Genomic DNA, 18,998 nt, shown 5'->3' with positions numbered 1-18,998 from the left:
CCAGCAAACCTCTCCACAAAGGTAGAAGAAAAAGAAAACCAGTTTTCTTATTGAATCAGCATTAAACCAGAATGTGAAGCACATCAGAGGCCATCTGCTAACAGATTGCAGAGACAGAGAGAAATTTCCCTTTGATATAAACAGCTACAACCCATCAGGTAAGAAAACATGATAGCACCATTTGTCACACATGGCTCATCCTAGATTCCCCTGGTTTTGGGGGTGGCCATCTGTGTCTGCTAATTGCTTTTATTCAAAGAAAAATAAACTTCTCATCTCTTTATGACAAGAACTCGTTTTTGCAACTTGGAGCCGAAGTTAGGGTCTCACCCTCCCACAGAAAGGAGGAGATGGGGTGCTGTCTTCCCAGATGACTGTATTTCAAAGAAATGGTTCCAGAGTCCTTGAGAAAGGCAGGCTGGGGTCATGAAGCCAGCGAGGCTTATTTGGCTTTTGAAAAGATTTACATATATTTCAAAGAGACAGAAAAGCAAGAGAAAGCATTTCCAATTACAAATTTTCTTAAGTAAATGCTCTAAGACAAAGGAAAGGGGTGGGAGTGGAGAAGTCTCTTCTGTTCTCTCAAGGAGGAGAATTAAGCCTCTTATTTTTTATTTCTATCTGCCCTGCAGATCTCTGCTTTGCCCTCCAGGAAGGGATGGGAATGTCTGACCTCCTGTGGGTGGAGGCAGACCTTAGGAAATCTGGGAAATATTCCTAAACTGCATTTGCTACCTGGGGAGGGAGCAGGGTTTACGTGCTTGGGGAGCTTTTGGATTTGTCTAGGGTGTTAGCCATGATGGGCTTCTAGGGCAGCCCCTAGAAGCACACATCCCTGGACCTCTCTGCCTTCCTGGAATCATTCTGTGCCCCATGTCACCCTGGCCCCCCATCCTCATCCCCCACTCACTCTGGGTGACTCTCAGCTCCCTGCTGGGGAGGAAGGCAGTTTGGGGTCCCTGGTCTGGTGTGGTTACCAAGCTGTGACTCTCCTCTCCCTGCCTTCCCCAGCCCAGCTCCTGCCTTCTGGTCCACTCCAAGTGTGACTCTAACCCACTAGAAGTTGCAGCCAACTCTGCGGAAAGTTCAAATCTTTAGGGACTTCATAAATTAGGCTTTACTGCTAAGTATTCTCCAAAAAAAAAAAAAAAAAAATTGGGGAGCTGAGGGGTTTGAAAAGCACAGCACAATTGCTGCTTACTCTTCTCCAGCGCCTACTGTTCACTTGGCCAGTAATCTGGCATAGCCATCCCAGGAGGGGGCGATGGGGCCCTGGGGCCTTACTGAGGGGGCAGAGGGTGGCTCCGGCCCCATGGTGGGGACAGTGGTGGGGGAGGCACTGTTCTGAGGGGCAGGGGCTCTGACAGCATTTGTTGCAAATTCTGAGCAGGACCTTGTATTTTTAGTGTGTGCTTGTGAGTGTGCAAGAGGCTGTGCCCTTTTATATTTATGCCAGAAAATTTAGGTCAGGATCTTAAATTTTTGCACCCATGTGTGTCTCTGAGCATGTTTTGCTGTGTCTGAGTGTCACGTGTGTGTATGTGTGGAATGTGTGTGTATGTGTGTGTGTGTGTTCTTGAACTTGGTGCTGAGGGGAGGTTTCCATGAGATCCCACCTTGTGAGCCATGACTGTGGGGAAGTCCAGCGGTTTCTTGGTCCTAGCCAGTGTCAGCAGAGAAGCAGGGTCATGGACAGTGGGATGATGTATTGACAGGGCCTGGTCCTCATGGGACCGGGAAGCAGCCTCCATCTGCCTCTTCACATCCTCTAGGCTGTGCCCTCGTCTTCTGTTCCTCATGTTTCTGGCCCCAAAACTTGGCTGCTGGAGCCTGGGGGCCATAACTCCAAACATTTCACCTCTCTCATGCCTTTATGTCTTTGCTCCTGCAGATCCCTCTGCCTGGAACACTCTCCCCCTTTTCCTCGTCTGGCTAAATTCTGGCCATCCTTCAGGAAGGTCACCTCCTACAGGAGGCCCTCCTCTACCGCTCCAGATGAGGAAGGAGTCCTCTCTCCCCAGACCATGAGCATCTCACCCAAGACTTGCATCTATTATAGCGCTTACCACGCCCTATTAGACTCCCCTGTCTGTGGGTCTGTCTCACCTCCTGGCCAGAGAGCAACTCGAGAGCAGATTGCATCTTTCATCCCTGGCTTTATGTTCCCAGTACAGCTGTCTGCAGAAAGTGGGCTTGTGAAATGAATGACCCTCGGGTGACAGCACCCCTTACTCTCATTGCACTTTCCCTGTTCACCAGCACTTCACATGCTATTCTCTGCTCCTCCTCCTGTCAACCCGGTGTGCAGAGGAGGCCGACCTCGTCATTCCTGATCCTGAGCTCACCATGTCTCACCACCACCTAGGTCCCTGCTCTCCAATCCAAGAGCAGTCTTTCCTTTTGGGCAGGGCCCACAGAGAGAAGGTGACTGTGACCTGTGACAAGCAGGCTTCGGGGAGCTTTGCCCTAAAGCCCCAAGCCACTAACACACTTGTTGCTAAAAGATGTGTGTGTCAGGGGGCAGGGGGGGGATAATGTTTTGGAAAACGGATGAAGGGAGCAGCTCATGGATCTGGGCTCCTGATCCCTTTGAGATGTTCCTGGCCTGGGTCCCCTTCTTTCTCCACATTTGGGCCCAGGGATCCATTCTACTTTTCCCCGAGCAAGTGTTTGAGTCAGAGTTCTCCAGAGAAACACAATCAAAAGGATAATATAATAAGGAATTGGCTCATGTGGTTATGGAGGCTGACAAGCTTAAAATCTGCAGGCTGGACTGGCAGGCTGGAGGCCCAGAAGGGCAGGCATTCCAGTTGGAGTCTGAGGACTGTCTGCTGAAGAAATCTCTTACTTGGGGGATGGTTGGTTTTTCTGTACTACTCAGGCCTTCAATTGATTAGACAAGGCCCACCTACATTATAGAGGGCAATCTATTATTCTCCAAGTCTGCTGATTTAAATGTTAATCTCATCTAAAAACACCATCTTAGAACCCCCTGCCCCTCCCTGAATAAGATATGACCAACTCTGGGCATCTTGGCCCAGCCTGGTTCATACATGAAATTAATAATCACAGCAAACGATAGCTGGGGTCCTTGGGAAAGGGGAGGCAAACCAACTGAGCGCCAAAGACCATTCCAACTGTCCTAGCCCCGTTTATAATGAAATGAGAGTCACATGGGAGGATGGATGGACCAATAGGTAGATGCAGAGATGGAGAGGCAGACAGGTAGGTAGATGGGTAGGGAAAGACATATAGATACTAGTACTGGCTAGTACTGGTAACTAGTAACTTTCCAGTCAGTCTTAGACTGAAATACAAAACCAGAGAATGACAGAGCAGAAAAGTCAACTTGCCCAACTCTTGAGTTTCCACGTGAGGAAAACAAGATACCCTGAGAAGAAGAGCGATCTGTTCAAGGTCCCACAGAGTCATTGGCAGAGGTTCTGTGGCCCCTACTCTGACTCCCGGGACTGGCAAGGGAATCAGGTATGTATGATGTATATGCTTGATCCAGCTGGGCTACACTGCAGGAACTTCCAGGCCTACTGTGTGCTCATGCAGCGGATGCGACCTGGACTGGTGGTGGAGCTCTACTCCAGGCCCTGACATCTCAACCTGTGGCCTCTGCTGCCACTGAGGCCACAAAGAGAGAGTTGGCGTGTCAGAGGCCGGGTCCTCCAATATTTCAGTACAGAAACACCTGTCACGTCTGCTCTCAGCCACGTGGCCCTTCATGAGTAAGAGGGCTCGGGATGTGGGTGAGCACATGAGTATTTGGTGAGAAGCATGTCTGACATGGGATACTTTGCTATTTCTTTGTTGGGACCCCAGGGTCTCCTTTTCTACAGGTTGGAGGCAAAGGAGTTGCCCCAGGATATCTCAGCACCCCAAGAATCTCTCTCCAAGGTGTTTGACTTCACAATGCACGGAATACCTCCACCTTCTACGCTGCAGAACTTGCTGTGCTTTGTGTAGGGAAGGATTTGAGGGAACATTCCTGTCATTCCTTCCAACTAAACAAATGGAGCCACAAGATCAGGATCTGTCAGAAGTCCTGGACGGCCTGGATCATTGTCTCCCATTTTTGCCTAAGGCTCAGGAAAATCGCCCCAGGGTAACGCTATGTCTGATCCCGCCCCATGTTCATCCAGGTTGTTAGAATGTTGGCTCTCAGTATTTTTAGGCTTTTAAATCTTGTTCCTTCTAGGGTGGGGTTTATTAATAAGTATTGGTCAAGCATTATGGCATTGACCAGAATCTGGGTTCACATCATTAGTACCTCATTGACTGCCTGCGTCCTCCGAGGTGCCTTACTTATAACAAACTGCAATCGGATAGCTGGACTTGAATTGCTTGGCTCCTTGAAGGCATTAGGAGCTGAGATGTGCTTTCCTTTCCTTTCTTTTTTTTTTTTTTTTTTTTTTTTTTTTTTTTAAGATTTTATTTATTTATTTGAGAGAGAGAGAGCAAGAGCAGGTGGAGGAGCAGAGGGAAAGGGAGAAGCAAAACTCCTCGCTGAGCAGGGAGCCCAATGTGGGACTCTATCCCAGGACCCTGGGATCATGAGCCGAAGGCAGATGCTTAACCAACTGAGCCACCCAGGTGCCCCTGAAGTGTGCTTTTCAAGTGGCACTAGTGTTCTTTCAATAAATTAAAATAGAGTTTTTTGTTAAAATAACCAAGAACAAAGAAGAAAACATTATTTTAAAATAGGATATGCAGTTGGAGTTAGATCCAAAGAAATGCCAGCACTAAGGCATAAACTGGCATCTTCATTGCCAGTGCTGCCGTCCATTTTTTTAGTGTAATCCTGGTCTTCCTTAGGCTTGGGGAGAATTTATCGACTCTGAATCTTTTAACTCTCTTAGCTGTGTGCCAAATCTGATTGGATTTGTCAAGAGTCCTGGTGGGCAGCTTTTCTCCAGCCTTGATCCCTGAGGTTTAATTAAGGACCTCTCCTGACCTCTTATAAAACTTCTCAGAAGAAGGCTTTGATTTCTTCTGTTTTTGTTTATGTCTTAGCCCTGTTTCCTTGCAGTCTGCAGAGAGAAAGAGAGAGTGAATTATAGTAAGCTGTGATGTTTGTAAATATTTGAAACTTGTGACTTTTTCTGAATCAGCAGTAACATTTTCCTTACCTGAATTCCTTTCTCAGTCTCAGTTCTTTAATGAGTTAGTTATCTCTAATCTCTATCTAAAGGTCCCTTGGGGGCAGCCCCGGTGGTGCAGCGGTTTAGCGCCGCCTGCAGCCCGGGGTGTGATCCTGGAGACCCAGGATCGAGTCCCACATCGGGCCTGCATGGAGCCTGCTTCTCCCTCTGTCTGTGTCTCTGTCTCTCTCTCGCTCTCTCTGAATGAATAAATAAATAAATCTTTAAAAAAAAAAAAAAGAAAGGTCCCTTGGCAACTAGGCCCCTGATAAGGTTTGATTGTAAACCGATCCCTAATGTCATTTGACTCTGCAAAGCCTGCTCTTTTGTAGGTACAAAGCAGGCCATCCCAGAACATGGCTTTTAAACTACTTTTAACCAGAAGGTGACAGAGCAAAAAGTGACTTCTGTCTGAGCATCCCTGTGGGCTCAACATGATCTCAGGAATGCAAAAACAGAAAAGTGCTGGAAGAGCTTACAGTCATTTTGCAGTGTGACCTGGGGATCAGACATGAAGTAACAGGGCCCAAAGGGGGCAGCTCGTTGAGTTTGACTCAGTGAGGCAAACTCCCCTGGGTTCAGACCACCTGTATGTGGAGCTGTTTCCTGCTGCAAATCGACTTCTCCTGTCTGGGTCAGGGCAGGCTTTGTTTTCTATTCCCTCCCAGGTCACAAATTCGCTTCCTCCTGGTAAAGAACATGAGAGCCCTGAAGTGAGTTGGATGGAGTTCAGTAAAGCTACAAAGCTGAGTTGTCCAACAGCCAATGTGGTGAGGAAGATCAGGAACTCAGGAAGGACCACTGCTGGGCTTCGCTACACCCTGGCTGGTGTCATGGTGGGGGAGGGCTTCAGCCTATTTAATCCCAGGTGTTTGGGAAGGCTTGGAGAAGATTTTGGCTTGAACAGAATCTATGTAATCTGCAATGCAGATCACTTGTTTTCTGTTTTTGTCTGCTTATTGGTCAATTTTGTAGTGTAAGACAACTTTCCATAATTCCCTTTAGAAAGGCTGAACCAGAGTGTCTGGGTGGCTTGGCCGATTAACTGTCTGCCTTTGGCCCAGGTCATGATCCTGAGGTTTTGGGATCGAGCCCCACATCGGGCTCCCTGCTTAGTGAGGGAGTTTGCTCCTCCCTCTCCTTCTACCCCTGCCCCCTGCTCATGCTCTCTCTCTCTCTCAAATAAATAAAATCTTTAAAAGGAAAAAAAAAAAAGGAAAGGCTGAGAGTCCGACTCTTGAATAAAGTAAATGAATAATTTAAAAAAAAAGAGAGAGAGAAAGAAAGAAAGAAGAAAGAAAGAAAAGAAAGAAAGAAAGAAAGAAAGAAAGAAAGAAAGAAAGAAAGAAAGAAAGAAAAAAGCTGAACCAAGTTGATTAATAAAGTTCTTATCAAAAGGTCCAAATTCTGCCTGGGTCTTGTGGCCACAAGTGCTCTGAGGGGTGGCATGAAAATGGCCTGTGGGAGGTGAGTAGATAGAAATCGTTAACATTTATTGAGTGCTTGCTGAGAACCAGGCACTCTGTGAAAACTTTACTTCATTATCTTATTTATTAAGATATACAATGTTCTCTGGAGGAAGAAGTTCTCATCCTGTTTGGGAACAACCAGGAGAGAGAAGAATTCAACTGGAGGCAGGTCTTGGTGCCAAGAGGGGCCGTCCTTGCCAGGTGACTTACTCCTTCACAGTGCAGATCACCTGGAGAGGAAAGACCCTACCCTCCCAGGTATGCTACCCCAACCCCACCACTGCTACGGGGAACAGACCCAGCTCCCCTCCAGGCTGCCTGGGCTTTAGGAAGGCTGACTCGCTGAGCATTATGCTACAGGCTTATCCTCACTACAATCCTGTAAGGGAGGAGAGTCTTTTTGCCCCCATTTAACAGATGATGACACTGAGACCCAAAGGGAATGACAGTTTGCCCACAATCCTACAACCAGAGGCTGACAGCGGAGTTCTCCAGTGTTCAACCTCCATCTCCCCACTATGGTAATTTGCCAATGTTCTGACTCAGCCTAAGTGGGGTCCAACCTTTGGGTGGAATGGTCTCAGTCACAGTTCTGTGACTGGGACTATTGAGAATCTTGAGTAGGGTTAAGAGGGTCTGAATAATTATGGAAAGGTGTCTTACACTGCAAAATTGATCAATAAGCAGACAAAAACAGAAAATAAGCAATGTGCATTATAGGTTGTGTTAGTTGGCTAGCCTGCCATAACAGGACACCATAGACTGGCTGGATTAAATAACAGAAATTCATATTCTCACAAATCTGGATGCTGGAAGTCTAAGCCCAAGATGCCAGCAGGGTAAATGGTGAGAAGTGCAGATGGCCGCCTACTTGCTGTGTCCTCACGTGGCCTTTTCTCTGTGTGTGCACATCCCTGGTCTCTCTCTCTCTTCTTGGGGACATCCTATTGGATTAGGGCCCCACCCTCATGACCTTACTTAACTTTATCCCCTTAGAGGCCTAATCTCCAAATACAGTCACATCGCGCGTTGGGCTGTACTGTGGGAATTTTGAGGGGACATAACCGCAGTCTAATCATAGATGACTCAAAGCTCTGTGTCCCTCCTGATGCAGACCCCACAGCATGGGGCTGTCAGGCGAGTCCCAGGTGACATCTCTGCAAGACTTGGCAGCTAGAGGCTGCTCCCCACAATCCTCAGCCATGAAAGACCACTGCTCCACTGAGAATTCAGGAAGGCTTTTTACAGAACTTCTGCTGATTCCTACAGCTTTATAAAACCCAACATTTACATGTAATCATTTTCACATCAGCTAAAGCTTTTCCATTTACCAACTCAAAAGAGGGACTGCAGCCACAGCCCCCTCCCTATCTGGTCAGTTTTAATCAATATTACTTTTTTTTAGTCCTCATAGCTGCCTAAGATTTTATTTTATTTTTTATTTTTAATAATTTTTATTATTTATTTATGATAGTCACACACAGACACACACACACACACACAGAGAGAGAGAGAGGCAGAAAAATAGGCAAAGGGAGAAGCAGGCTCCACGTACTAGGAGCCCGATGTGGGATTCGATCCCGGGTCTCCAGGATCGCGCCCTGGGCCAAAGGCAGGCGCCAAACCGCTGCGCCACCCAGGGATCCCGCTGCCTAAGATTTTAGAGGGCTATACTCTTCCCATATACAAAGTTGATTTCTTTTATTCTATCCCTGAAATAGCTTTTCCCATGAATATTCATTTTTTAAAGATTTATTTATTTGAGAGAGAGAGAGTAAGAGCACATGCGCTCTTTTAAGAGTGGGGAGGAGGGGCAGAGTGCAAGGGAAAGAATCTCAAGCAGACTGTGCACTGAGCATAAAGCCCAATGTGGGGCTTAATCTCAAGACCCTGAGATCAGGACCTGGGCTGAAACCAAGAATCAGACAACCACCTGAGCCACCCAGGTCCCTCATAGCTTTTCCAATGAAATAAATGGTTTTGCAAAAAGCCATGCATACCTTGTTAAATTTGCTCAAGAAAAAAAGAAAGAAAGAAAGAAGAAAGGAAGAAAGAAAGAAGAAGAAGAAAAAAAAGAAAGAAAGAAGAAAGAAAGAAAGAAAGAAAGAAAGAAAGAAAGAAAGAAAGAAGGAAAGAAAGGAGGGAAAGAGGGAGGGAGGGTGGGAGGGAGGCAGGGAAGGAGGGAAGGAAGGAAGGAAACCCTGATTTGTAGTTTGGCAAGTCTCATGGTGTAAATATCTCTACCATAATAGATTTCAAGTTATCAATGGTTTAAACACTGGTTCACAAAGTTTTTGAATATTTTATACTTGGCTCCCATGAACCACTGCTCCAAGTTACCACTGCTTATTCTGCTCATGATCACAGAAACCATAGCGTTTTTTTTTTTTTTTTAAGATTTTATTTATTTATTCATGAGAGACACACAGAGAAAGAGAGAGAGGCAGAGACACAGGCAGAGGGAGAAGCAGGATCCTCGCAGGGAGCCTGATGTGAGACTTGATCCTGGGTCTCCAGGACCACACCCTGGGCTGAAAGGTGGCGCTAAACTGCTGAGCCACCCGGGCTGCCCCCATTTCATAGGTTTTAATTTGGATCAGGGTGCAATCTGAGATCTTGATCACAGTGAGGTTGAATGGCCCCTCTAGGACCCAGTCTCACAATCTTATTTCAATTCTTATGATGCTTGAAACCTCTGAGCACAGATCCATGTGCATCTAATACATGATTCTAAGTTAGAACAGTCATCCATTTGCTGGAGATCAGTCACTCCACTGGCTGTGGGAATTCTCGCAGGGCCTTGGTCTTCATGGGAAAAGCCAAAAGTTAATCAGGAGCAAGTCAGGGGAAGATAGCTGGCAGGTGTAAAAGCTGCTCAAACATGTGCTTTGCTGGAACTGGGTGTCTCATTATTTTTCACTCAACAAGGACTGTGGGGCTTCGGCCACTGGTCCCTGTCTGGCCTACTGCTGATGACAGAGTGATCAAGTCCTCCTTGGGCCCTGAATGACTGTCTGCACACCATGTATGTGAATATGTCCAGGGAGCTTCCACCACAGAGTCAGAATTGAGAAACTCCACATGGCTCCTCAGTAACTATGTTACATAAAACATGTCGGTCTTAGTACCAAGTTTGTGGCCACGATGTGGCATTTCAAAAGAAAAGAGATCTGGGAGGAGGTGTTGGAGATAACTGGGCTTGGAGGCATCATACTCCACTGAGTTAAACATAAGTGGGAATTGTAGCAAGTTTTGGCTCAGGAACGAAAACGTTTTCAGAGTGACCAGCATGGAGAGGGAAGGGATGATTCCCCTACCCCCTCCCCTAACCATGCCCCTGCTGCTGTATCAGGCCAGGCTTGGAGGGGAGCAGAAGGAAGCAAGGGGCCCCTCAATTCCCTCTCCTCCACCTCGTGTATATTCTCCTCTCCTTCCCCCTGTATTCTGCTCTCCTGATTATTCCTGGGTCCCAGCTGAGCTGGCAAAGTGGGCACAATGTTACTAATAAGCTGATTTGAGAGAAGAGTTTACCTCATTGGACCTTTGGGAAAGAACTTGTCTGGCACCTTGCTTTGTAGAATAACAAACTTGAATGAAACTAACAGTGATACTAGCCTACACCACTACCATATTCTTATTTTATATACCAAAGATGCCAAGAATCACTTCTGTAGGTGAAATCTGCCTTTCCTCTGGCAAGAGAAAGACTATATTGGAAATGGTATCCTTGGGGCCTCTTCTCCATTCTAGAGCTTCTCTGAGCTCAGGGGAGGGTGGGCACAGATAACTTCACACATCTACTTACCCTTGGCCAGTGTTCTCCATAACACATCATGACATTTGAAACATCAATAATGATTTATCCTTTCTCTTATACTCCTGTGGTCTCTGTTTTCTCATCGGCCTATTTTGGGGAATTAACGAAATTAAAATAATTTACCAATGAACATCTACTCTGTGCCAAATCCTATATTAGGTATTTTACAAATACTATTCCCAAACCTAGTAACATCATGAGATAGGAATCATATCTACTATTTTATAGATGAAGAAGCTGAGACCCAGAGAAATTATGGATTTGTTCAAGGCCATAAAGAGTTAAGATTCCAGTCAAGTCTTTTTAACTCAAAGTCTCACATTTTCTCACTATGTTACTATGTAATATAAAACATTGCATCAGTCAGCATAAAATTATTTATTATTATTATTATTATTATTATTTTAAAGATTTTATTTATTTATTTATTCATGAGAGACACAGAGAGAGAGAGGCAGAGACACAGGCAGAGGGAGAAGCAGGCTCCATGCAGGGAGCCTGATGCACGACTCGATCCCAGGACTCCAGGATCACGCCCTGGGCCAAAGGCAGGTGCTAAACCGCTGAGCCACCCAGGGATCCCCTGGTCAGCATAAAATTAGATTGTGCTACAGTAACAAGTAACCCTAAAATCTTTGGGGTTTATAACAACCAAGTTTTATGTTATCCTCCCATGTGATGTGTAATTCACAGGCATCACAGTTAGCTAGGGGCTCTGCTCCAGTCTCCCGAGACCCAGGCTGATGATGGAATAGCCAGTGGTCTGTTGCCAGCCAGTAGGGGAAGAGGAAGTTCCAGAGGGTCTGAAACTAGCAATTAAATGCCCTGGCTTTGAATTGACACACTTCTACTCGCGACTCACTGGCCCAACTATTACATGAATATTCCAAACCACAATGGGGAGGAAGTGCAAATCCCACTGGACAGCCGAGAACAGAAAGTTACATGGCGGGTAGCATTGAAACCTGCTAAGAGTGTCTGACACGGGATTTGGCACCTAAGTGCTCAATAAACATTATTTCACACCCTTTTCCCTTCCCCAACTACGAATAGCTTATGGTGAAATAGTGCTTTTTGGATCAAGAGATGGGCATAGTGAACAGGCCTTTCATTTTGTACTCTGTTCAATGCTTTCTTTCTCTGTTGTTTTGCAGCTGGATCATAGGGTACTGGGAGCAGTCCACATCTGGATCAGATTGTTCCAGGGCCAGGGTCTCCAGTGACTTGACGTCTATTCTATGTATCTCTTTATAATTGCTTTTACATTCAGGAAAGAATATAACTCAAGAACACACTGCAGAAGGAACACATTAGTATCAGGAATCTCTATCAGTCGTCCTTAAATGCCATGGTGCTGGTGATGGATGATACTCACATGCACGACACATGACAGCCTCCCATGGGTATCCTTGATTGGCTCAGGGCTATAGGCAATCCCTGGCTTCTGGAGGTTTTAAGCCCACCCCTTTTCCTTCCTTATAGGGTAGGCTCTCAGAATGCAAGTGACTGACATTATCGTAGTTATCTGCTCTAATTGATTCACCACTCATTTTAAAACCTCAGTAGTTCATGAGTAATAGCAAATTGCCTATGACACACCTTATAGCTGCTCCAGACGTGCAGCATGTCAGGCCACTCCTGTGGAAGAACTGCTGGTCCAGATGATGCCAGGGCAACCAGTTGTGAAATGAAAAATTGTTTTGATTAACCAGTTGTTTTATCTATACTGTGCCAAAGAATTGATCGGAGAGGACATTTTGTCCACACTAACTGAATTGGCTAGTGGTCTTGGCATTGTGTACACCCGCCTGGGTATAAAGAATGTGAGCATAATACCAAATCACAGAATGTTGGACTGGAAGGAATCTCTGGAGACATTTTCAGACATTCCCCTCATGTTACAGATGAGGAAACTAAGGAACAGCCAGGCTTAAAGATTTGCTAAGGGGCATGCAGCACAATTGTTAACTATTGTTTTAGAAAAGAGGTACGTGCGGGCACGTCTTCACCCACAGCATTTTTAACATTTTCTGTAGCTATTTCAGAATCAAGACACTCAACTGAATGGTATTGCATACTTTCTAAAAGTAGACAAGAATTTGAGAAACACCCCATGGTGCAATTGTTCATTGCTTAAACTTGCTGCTGACTCACTTGCCTTACACCACTTCTTTACCAACCTCGGTCATGGCATCTGTCACTTAACATTGGTTTAGGTTTTTTTTCCTCAGCTGGTCCCATCCTCTCAGGCTGGGCTGGGAAACAGGATGTAGTGACATCACCTCCACTCATCTCCATTGGCTGGTGGACCAGGGCTCAGAGGTGAGATCTCCGCAGGGAACCTCCTGGCACACAGATATTCTCCAGCCTGAAGTAAGCCACCTGTTCCCCGTGAAGCTGTTTAGGGCCACAACATCTGTGGAGCAAAGAAGCCAAGGGTTTTGGGCTTCCAATTTTTGAAGAAGGGTAAATACAGTACCCCCTGCAAACAAACACCTCTGTTGACTACACTTGAACTGTTGAGGTGGGGAAATCCCATTCAAAAGTAGCCATTGGATCAGCGCCTTCCATACTTCCACTGAATTGTGAATTGAGATTTTTCCCCTCCCCTTGTGTTCCTGCCTTTTGAGATGTCTTCAGTTTGAGACAGGTGATTTTATGGTGGTCCCTTCAATCTATTCCTCTTTTCTTAAGTCTCAAGGCTCACTGTTCAGGGCTCAGGAGGGAAGGCACCCCAGATCAGTTCTGTATGGCCCTGGGCTGAGGGTCAGAGCCAGTGGCCAGGATCTAGGCTGTCCATTGTCACTGGCCAGTCTAGGATTTTGGCAGCTCTCCCAACCCTACAGGCCCAGATGCAGAAGGCAGCCCTTGGCATAGGCAGAGAGCTCTTAGGATCAGGGCCAAAAAGTCAGCCCTTTCCCCCAGATGGAACACATGGGACTGCCCCTCCCCCCCACAGCACACCTTTTTCCCTCTCCCATGTGCTTACGTGGCTTAAGAAGTACTTGGGAGTTTGGTAGGGGTAGGGGAGCAGGGAAGACGGAGAGTAGGGTGACAACCTTGGACAAAAATTTGCCTAACCCATACCAAATAAGAGAGGGGGAGGAAAAGACCTGGAGCAAGAGAGTAGATTCCAGGCATACTGGGTACCTTCTCCTGGTTTTATGCATTGTTGAAAAGACATCATGAAAGACTTTGCTCTTCCCAGTCTGTCCTCTTCTTAACTTTGGTACAAAGCTATATAAACAGACACAGACACAGAATCACACTCATGAGTTAACACACATGTAACTTCACCTTATAACTCACATAGCAGTCATCTCTTCTTACCATTGGGTTCAGGTTCTGGAAAACTCTGGTGGTAGAAGAATTCATGTTTGAAGAACTTAAGCCTTTAAGAGAAAGTAAAGCTAGGAGGGGAAAGATCATAAATAAACTAGAGAAACTCTTTATAATTGCTTTTACATTCAGGAAAGAATATAACTCAAGAACACACTGCAGAAGGAACACATTAGGATGTATCATATCTCCGTTGGTGGAAGTGTGACCTGGTTCAGCCAAGCTCGTGAGCAATTTGGCAACGTGTATAGGACTGGGAATGTGTTCTCCCAAGGGTGAGCAGCAGCACTTCTAGGGACAAACTCTAGAGAAACAAGTTCAAGGAGGTTCACAGCAGAATCATTTGTGACAAGTGAAAAATTAGAAATAACTTCCATATCCATCAGTAGGTTAATGGATGAATTGTGCTCTATTTGTACAGTTTAATGTTATTCATCAGTTAAAATGAATGAGCTAGATGTTCACCCAGTGACATAAGTAGACCTTAGAAACATCATGTTAGGTGAAAAAGGCAAGTTCCAGAATGATAGGTTCAGTGCGACACTACTTAACGTAAATTAAGAAGCACTTAAAACATTGCTAGGTATAATTTATGAGTAATTTATACGTGATAAAGTATGAACACATTATGAGAAGAATATCCATCAGTTTTAGGATATCTCCTATATCTTTGGATGAAGAAAAAAGGGAGGCAAAGGGGACTTTGCCGAGTCTGCAAGTTTGTTTGTTTGTGGGACACCTGGGTGGCTCCGTGGGTAAAGCGTCTTGACTCTTGATTTCGGTTCAGGTCATGATTTCAGGGTTGTGAGATTGAAACCCCACAACCTGCTCTGCTCAGCTTGGGAGTCTGTTTGAGATTCTCTCTTCTTTTTCCCCTTTTCGCACCCCCTCCCCCTGCTTGTGTTTGTGTGTGGGGGTGTGTTCTCTCTCTCTCAATAAATAAAATCTTTTAAAAAATAAAGAATCCGACATGAATGTGGCAATATAACATTTGCTATTTCTGGTGGTGGGTGCAAGGCTTTTATTTTATTACTCCTTATATTTTTTTGTATGCTTGAAATATTGCAACATTGGGAAATGGAAAGAAGTTTCCCATGGCATTTTGCATACATTTACCAAGGCAGTAATGGATACGGTGCTGTGATTTTGTGTTTTCATCTCTTCTGTGAGAGAAACTTTTCAGAATTTCCCTTCTTTGTATCTGCAATGAACTGCTTGTAAATGCCTTTTTCTCTGAGTTGCAGAAATATCATCTGGAAGGGCATTTTTCTGGCTAGTTATCCCACACCCTCCTGATCTCATGACTCGGAGTGATTGACTTCGTCTCCATCCAGATATCTGAAAAAACCATAGCATTCCAAGTAGGCTCCACCCAAACCTCCGCAGGACCTCTTCCCAGGGTCAGGGCTGGAGGGCTCACCTCTGTCCGGGAGGGCTTCCTGCCAAGTGCCTGGCTGCCCTTCTGCTGGTTTACTTCCTTCTTTCTTTACCTTCCCCGAAGTTTCCTTGCAAAACCTTACTCTTTGGCTACCCCAACATCTCCTTTTTTTTTTTTTTTATTCCCAACCCCTAGTTTCCTCCAGCCTTTTTTTTTTTTTTTAACATTTCATTTATTTATTCATGAGAGACAGAGAGAGAGAGAGAGGCAGGGACATAGGCAGAGGGAGAAGCAGGCTCGCTGCCAGGAGCCCAATGTGGGACTCGATCCCGGGACTCTGGGATCATGCCCTGAGCCAAAGGCAGACACTCAACCACTGAGCCACCCAGGCGTCCCTGACCTTCCAGTCTCTCTCATGATTCCACCAGTGCTAACCAACTAGAACAGTGGTTCTCAAACTTGACTGTACATTAGAATCACCTGGAAAGCTTATTAAAATACAGATTGCTGGCCCCGCCTCCACAGTTTCTGATTCAGTGGATGTGGATGGGGCCCAATGGTGTGCTGGAAACTCTTCTCCAAAAGAAAAAATAAGTACTGATTTGTAGTGTTTGCCAGTTCCCATGGTGTAAATATTCCCACGATGGTTGATTTCAAGCCCCCAATGTGACTGTCACTAGATGTGGACCAGGGGAGGGATGCATGTAATTGGTTCTCCCAAGGTGATACAAACCATCTCCAGCATACCCTTGGCACTGGGATCCTAAGAATGTGTATTTCTACTGAGGTTCCAAGTAATGCTGAAGCTGCTAGTACAGGAACCATGCTTCTAGAACCACTGTCCTACAAGGCTGAACATAAGAGTATGGGGTTTGGGAAGGGATTCCTGGATTTTGTGAATTGTGCAACCTTGACTTTAAAAATCCCACCTCCTAAATACCCACCGTTTGCTTTGACGTGGATGGAACTGGAGGGTATCATGCTGAGTGAAATAAGTCAATCGGAGAAGGACAAACGTTATATGGTCTCATTCATTTGGGGAATATAAAAAATAGTGAAAGGGAATAAAGGGAAAGGAGAAAAAAATGAGTGGGAAATATCAGAAAGGGAGACAGAACATGAGAGACTCCTAACTCTGGGAAATGAACTAGGGGTGGTGGAAGGGGAGGTGGGCAAAGGGTGGGGGTGACTGGGTGACAGGCACTAAGGGGGGCACTTGATGGGATGAGCACTGGGTGTTATTCTATATGTTGGCAAATTGAACACCAATAAAAAATAAATTTATATATAAAAAAAAATCCCACCTCCTTAAAAGGAGCCCAGAAGATTTCCTGCTCTAACAGCAAAGGTGGCTTTAAGTACTGGGGACTCGCATGGGCTATGCTGTAGATAAAACAAGCCCAAGGTCCATCCTGAGGTGGTGTGCTGGCCTGGATGCTTGGTCCCCTATCCTGAAAGCCCCCTGCCCACCAACCATGAACCATGCTGCTCCCATTTCATGCAGCAGTCTGCTCCCCTTTCCTGGCCCCAAACCCCACAGCCAAGGAGCATGGCCAGCAGGATGATGAGTGCCCACTAACCCCGAGGACTCCCGAAGGAAAGAACAGTCCTAGGATGCCACTGGGTCCCTGGCAGAACAAGGCATAGATGCTAGGAAAGAAAGAAGAGAAGGAGGTGGAGAAGGAGTGAGAAAAGGAAAGGCTAGAGAGGAAGAGTGGGGAAGGAGAGGCTGGTGGTGGGGCTCAGCAGCTTCCAGGGGACTTAGGTCACACCCCAGATCAGGCAAAAATGAAAGCACCAAATGACAACTGTCCATACCTCTACTAGTGGCATAACAGCTCCATTCTGGGAGCACATTGGTCCTCCCACTGACTACCCAGGCCGGATACGCTTGGAGCCTCGTCTGGGAAGAACAGAGGAGGCTCTGTAGGCTCTGTGGGATGAGCAAGCTCACAGGGGAGAAAGACAGGATTAACGCACAGCAGTATTGCCATACACACTCCGGATATTATCAAGTTGGTATATAGGACTGTATGTCATTAGGATTACAGGGTGGAATAACTCCAGGTGTGCTTGACATTTCTATTCAAATTGTACTTTGGGAAGCCTATATAGGTTTTCATTGCTGGTAATTTCTCTGACTCCTTCCTCCCAGAGCCTGGTGTTCATGCTCAGCCTGCCCCCACCCTTGGCTGGCACACCCTCACAGTTCTCACCCCCAAGGACAGTTGGTGGGACCCCCATCCTTGCCTGCCTGGGAGGTGGGCCTAGGAGGGGAGGAGATGGCTGGGAGAAAGAATCCAGCACAGTCTTCTCAGTTCGCAGGTGCAGAAGCTGCAGCCCAGAGGAAGGAGATGCATGCAAGGACTCCAGCAGTGTGGCTCAGGTGGATCAGAAGGGATGCCTTGCCCCGTGCTGCTGCTGGTACTTCGAACAGTCTGAGGTGGGGGACACCAGCCACCTAGAGAGACTTCTTATGTTGCCATGCACTCTCTTCCCTTCTGTTCCTTTCTTCACTTTCTTTCCCCCTTTCCATGCTACCTCCCCCCCTCTTCCTCCCTCTGTCAAAGGCTCAGCCTTTGCCCCTCCAGCTCCAGCTTTACTGCCCCCCCAAACGTCCCTCCCCATCCTTGTCGACTTGCTCCAGCTCTGTCTGGATGGGCCACAGTACTCAGGCTCTCGGCACACCTCCTATCTACTTGGGTGGGTTAAGCAGGAGGCATGTAACCACGGCCAGTTTCAACCAAACAACGTATTGCCAGATGGACACATACACACAAATGCAGAAAGAGGTGGCAATGCACAGGCAGCAAGCAGATCCCTCCCCAGAGCTGACTCTCCTAGACGCAGTCGCGGGCCTGCCTTTGTAGGGTCGTGAACTCTCCTTGTACTGACAGCAGCACTGTCCACCGCTGCAAGGTGGGCACTGTATCCTCATTTTACAAAGAGAACACAGAAGCAGAGTCGATAAAGGGCTTTCCCAAGGTTACACAGCCAATACAGGGAGGACCTGCGACTTGAATCAAGATCTGATCAATTCTGAGGTTCCAGTTCTTCCATTAATATTGGAAACAGGAGCCTTTTCTGAATGATGACCTCTTCTTCCTGGGCCCCACTCCTCTTCCCTAGGTGGAGGTTCCCTAGGTGGCAGGGGGTTTCAGTTACAGCCTGAGGGGCTTAAATCAAGGGCTAGGTACAGTCCACGCCCGGAACATGCACCTAGAAAGTCGCTTTGAAAGGTGGCCTCGACCCAGGAGAGGGACCTGGGGGACAGACACCCCCCACTGAGAGGCTCCTTCCCTCCAGAAATCTTTCCTTCCCACCTCCCCTCCCCTCCCCCTCGCCCTCTCTCCCTCCATCTCTCTCCTCTCCACCATCCCTCTCAGGCTCTGCGCTCCTCAGGACTGCTCCTCGAAGAAACTGGCTGTGTGGGAAGATCCGCAGGGCTTGCGCTCCCGGAGCGGAGCCCCGCCCAGGGTGGGACTGCGCCCGCGGTGTCTGGGACTGGAGCTCTTCGGCGGCCGCAGGGCGCACTACCCCACTCTGGCCACACGGTGCCGCCCTTGAGCTGCACCCCCCCCCCCGCCCCCCACGCTCCGTTGGGCAGGTGGCAGAGGCGGACCTGCTTTGCAGCCGGGTGGGCGGGGTGGCACCAGGGGCAGGAGCGTGGGCAGTCACGGGCACGGGTCCGTCCTGCAGGCCTTGCTGCCATCCTGCCTTCTGCCTCTGCTGTCCGGCTGCACCCAGGTCAGGGCTGAGTCTATCTCACACACCTCCCGTCACCGCCGGGGGGCCCATCCACGCAGCGCACCCTCCTGAGTCCCCACGGTGAGCCCACAGCCCCG

General features: G+C 47.2%; 1 long non-coding RNA gene across 2 annotated transcripts; it reads left to right on the top strand.

The window, feature by feature from the left end:
* The first annotated feature begins 3,940 nt into the window (after nt 1-3,940).
* Nucleotides 3,941-18,794, top strand: LOC144289030 (uncharacterized). 2 transcript variants are annotated; one of them, XR_013357108.1, is made up of 4 exons: nt 3,941-4,114; nt 6,709-6,877; nt 17,472-17,596; nt 18,540-18,794. It is a non-coding gene; the product is annotated as an uncharacterized LOC144289030 (long non-coding RNA). The 2 variants fall into 2 exon arrangements; XR_013357110.1 differs by lacking the exon at nt 6,709-6,877.
* Nucleotides 18,795-18,998: the final 204 nt, after the last annotated feature.

Source organism: Canis aureus, chromosome 18, assembly GCF_053574225.1.
Source record: "Canis aureus isolate CA01 chromosome 18, VMU_Caureus_v.1.0, whole genome shotgun sequence".
Lineage (NCBI taxonomy): Eukaryota > Metazoa > Chordata > Mammalia > Carnivora > Canidae > Canis > Canis aureus.
The sequence above is the reverse complement of the archived record's forward strand: the minus strand, read 5'-3'. Positions and strand labels throughout refer to the sequence as shown.